The sequence below is a fragment of the Anarrhichthys ocellatus genome, unplaced genomic scaffold, assembly GCF_004355925.1.
Source record: "Anarrhichthys ocellatus isolate YVR2014 unplaced genomic scaffold, GSC_Weel_1.0 scaffold19, whole genome shotgun sequence".
Taxonomy (NCBI): domain Eukaryota; kingdom Metazoa; phylum Chordata; class Actinopteri; order Perciformes; family Anarhichadidae; genus Anarrhichthys; species Anarrhichthys ocellatus.
This window is the reverse complement of record NW_022280049.1, coordinates 5,386,792-5,390,956: the sequence shown is the minus strand read 5'-3', so window position 1 is coordinate 5,390,956 and position 4,165 is coordinate 5,386,792. Positions and strand designations below refer to the sequence as shown.

Here is a 4,165-nt window from a genome sequence, read left to right as displayed (position 1 = left end):
CCCCCCCCCCCCCCCCCCCCCCCGGATTTTATTAAGGAAATTTTAGTTTGGCAGTAACTTATGGGTAAGGGAAAGGGAAGTGTGTGGGAGAAAAAGGAGCATTACAGTGCCAGGGGCTTGTGCATTCCTGGAATGAAAATTCATAAATAATGCAGGTCCTGGATAACAAAAAGAACTCCCCCGCTGACTCGCACAGCACTGTGCTAACCAAAGGCCACGCAATATCACTCAAATCTCAGAGAGAAAAAAACATATAAAAAAATTATTAGAATCAAGTGAAGATTGTAAGTGTGTGTGTGTGTTAGTGGTTTCTTGACTCAGGACAATGGGGATCTGCGGCCAGCAAAACAACAGTCCTCCGGGCCTGAATTGTCAGGAAGTTGCACTTGAATTATAACGGGGCTCCAAGCACGAGGAGCTTAACGCACCACCAACAAGTCTGCAAATTAGAAAGTGAGCGTGCAACAGCTGAGAGAGATAATGACGACGGTAGCGACCGCCGACCGCAAACTAGTGCCAAGGAAGGGGGGCAAACCAGAGCGCATTGGCACTTGGCTAGAGTGGAAAACCCTGAATATCTATATTATTCTTTGTTATGCAATATTGATTAGCCATGTGGCTAGCTGCTTGACTGACTGACAGAAATGCCAACGTCTAATTGGCGGAGTGACATTTCAATTCAAAGGCCTGTCCTCTTGATTGTGAAAGGCGTCGCCGTAATGGGCGTGCCATTTCAAATGTGCTCTTAATCACCCGTTCACCACCATCACCACCTCCAGTGCAGAAGACCCGTAAAAAAACACACACGGCCCATCAACACATACAGTAGAGCAGCACGGTGGGAGAAATGGATGTAGAATTACAATCAAAGTGTGCGTGATGTGTGGGTGACAAAGGCACAGAGTGTGTGTGTGTGTGTGTGTGTGTGTGGGTGTCTAACCTCCATGCACAGATGCTCTCTATGAATCACAGGGAGCGAAAACAGACCGCCTCGGTTTCTTATCATCACGGCTTGAGGAGGGAGGCCTGAAGCGGCGCTGTGAGCGGCGTCAGGTATGAGGGGCCAATGCAACACCCTGCATCCACTCGACTACAGGTCTTGTAAATATAAAGCCCTTTCTTTAGGGGAGGGGGGGCAGTAATGCATCATGGGTGTGGAACAGGCCAAGCATCAATACTGAAAGATATGCACCGTGGCTGGAGGAGCAGTGCATTAGATCCATGCATTACACATATTGACAAATTGCAGTTTCTGATTTCAATGTATTTGCATTTTCAAATTGCAGGATACGCAGCTCCTCTCCCCTCCTCGAGCAGAGCGAGATTTAACAAACCGTGCCGGAAAAGTACTGGGAACGCTCTCCGAGAGTCCCTCCCTAATGGGAGAATATATATTTAGACAATTACTCAGAAATATTTGTTATTTATTTATTTGTTCTGCTTATACGCCATTATTTATTTATTGGGAATATGCCTTGAGCGGTTTACTCCGAGCAATTTTTCATAATCCAGTGTGAAGGAGAGGAGTGAGGAGGTCTAATTCAAATCTATCGGTGCATATCCATCTCGGTGCAATTTTCCCCTGCCTTCACAATAATTATGATTTATCAAAATGCATTGGCTGCCCGTTGATTATTTCGTCCTCACACAGTTCCAAACACCAGCGTGAGGGGGGGATATATATAATGTAAAGGGACGGCTTTCACCAGTCCACCAGCACGATCCGGAGAGGTGAAAGTTCACGCGCGTGGACGGACGGACGTTCTTGTGCAGAGCGAAAAGCGGGTGTCAACGGTGTTGGAACGTGTCCCGACGTGCCTGTTGGACCTCTCTGTGTACAGTGCTGGTTATGTATACAGGGGGGGGGGCATGCGTGCATGTTGGGAGGCAGAGGGATCTATAGCCCCCCCCCCTCTCACTGGATCTCCGGTGGCCCTGCTGGCATCATTAGGCTGTACCTCCGTGCTGACGGAGATGGAGTGGACGAGCCACAGCTGAGAGCAAAACAACTCAAGGCTGCAAAACGATGCTCGCACACATGAAGCGGAGCGCGGCAGCCCCGCTGTTCCGCACCTGAACTGTCATTATTCAGACCGCTTGTCAAACAGACAGCGCAAAGTCAGCATCCCTACACTTCAGAAAGGAGGCGCACTGATTTTCATAAAATAAAAAACCCGCACCACACTGTACCTCTCCGTCTGCTTCTCTTATTTCACACACGCACACACACACACACACACGGACCGTTGCACCGAACCCATCTGAACAGCTGGTAATAACCATTTCCTGTGAACTCACGTTGTCTCAGCACCCGAGCCTCGTTTAACCGAAGCAACATTGTAGCCCGATACCGAGCCCAGCTCAAGAGAGGCCAGAATGTGAACGTGGCGCTTACCTTTCCGACGTAATGCCATTCCTCTTCTTCTTCTTCTTCTTATTTTTTTTAGCCTGACTCCGCGCTATAAGAGCCCGAAAATGCTGAAGACTGCGCAATCTCCCTCCCTTCGGTAGAGCTTGGACCTGAGACGCGGTGCTCCTGTTATAAAACAAAAAACAAAAAAAATGTGTCTGAAACACCTCTCTCTCTTCCTCTCTTTCTGGTCTGGTTTCGAGGCGGCGGTGCTGATGCTGATGCTGCTCGCTCTCGAATGCCGATGGAGGACGAGGAAAAACGATGTCGCGCGGAAGGGGTGAAAGGGATCTCCTCGCAGAAGGGGGATGCGCGCGCGAGCCAGCTCCGCCGTGCCGTGCCGTGCCGTGCCGTGCAACGGTGACAAGGAGGAGGGGAGCCCGGCGCGGTGCGTTTAGCCGCAGTTGAACCCGACGAAAAGCTGACGGGTTGATGCTGTTGCTGGCGAGGCTGCTCGTGCTGCCGCTATAACAACGCTCCCTGGATCATACCACCGCAGCCGAGGAGAAGGGGGTGTGGCAGCACAGACCGGTGCACAGACACAAAAACACGCGCAGGCTCCCGTCGCGTCGGGAGGTCGTCTGGTTAGACTCCTTCAGGTGATGCCGTATGGCCGCACTGTTGTCCTGTGCCGGAATGCTGACTCATGAATAGAGCCACACTGGTGGAAGTTTGGCGGTTGTCTTTCTGCTTTGCTGCAAATATCCAAACCTAAAAAAAGAATAATTCATTCCCATGAGCAACAGGCCTGAGAGCAAACAAAATGACAACCATATATATATATATATAGATAGATAGATAGATAGATAGATAGATAGATAGATAGATAGATAGATAGATAGATAGATAGACAGACAGATAAAGATATCTATCTGCGTATCTATCTATAGATAGATACGCAGATAGATATCTTTATTTTCGTGTCATGCACATGACATGCCCAACCCTCACTGGTTTCTAAGACCCCAAAAATACAGCTTGAGTGGACACACATTTCATTAAGTTCCAATCAGTTACAAAATGAACAAAAACAAAACATTCATGCCTTTCTCTCCCAGGCCTGGCAAATAAAATCTGCTACAAAAACAAAGTTGCTTTCCTGAAGCACAGCTCAAGCTTTTCATAGTCATCCGGCTGACAGAAAATCAACATAAATGGAAGTCATTTTTTTACTGAAGAGTACATCCCTTATGTCCTCGCAGATAGGACATTACAGAGGCTATTGGGAGTAAACTAATATAGAGGCCCGCATGGCAAAAAAAAAAGCAGATGAAAAAAATGGTATTTATTAGTAGGCCTAATGGTAATTTACTGCTGCAGTGGGCCTGGTTTGCGCCAACACCTGCAGATAAGCTCATAATGTCTGCATTGCTAAGTGATCCACCTAATGACTGTGACCCCGTGTGCTCTGTATGTGCGATGCATTGGCGCTGGGGGGGGGGGGGGGGTACTCACATCCAGCAGCTGATGGTACAAACAACTTGTGAATGACAGGGGTTCTAATGATTGCAGTTTATTATTTCCCCAAAGCGCAGTACGCGCGGGGCTACAAACAACCATTTTGACAGCTGCTTCAGTCTATCTGCCTCTCTGCCTGTCTCGCTCTATCCCCCACACAGCACGGCGGTATGTGTGTGCATCTTTTATCAACAATAGGTTTTGGCACTTTCCGTCAGTTTCATCACTGGTTCCCTCTAAATGGAGGCTGCAAGTCCAGCAGTCGCGGGGCAGAGGGTGAAACGATCCAAAGAGGGG

At 48.6% G+C, this 4,165-nt stretch overlaps 1 protein-coding gene across 1 annotated transcript in view; it reads right to left on the bottom strand.

The window, feature by feature from the left end:
• The window catches only part of tenm1 (teneurin transmembrane protein 1), a 174,446-nt gene extending 171,419 nt beyond the window's left edge, over positions 1 to 3,027 (bottom strand). The window contains 1 exon segment of the mRNA XM_031858162.1: positions 2,396 to 3,027. The gene's annotated coding sequence lies outside the window, so the exon portion shown is untranslated.
• Between the last annotated feature and the right edge of the window lie 1,138 nt (positions 3,028 to 4,165).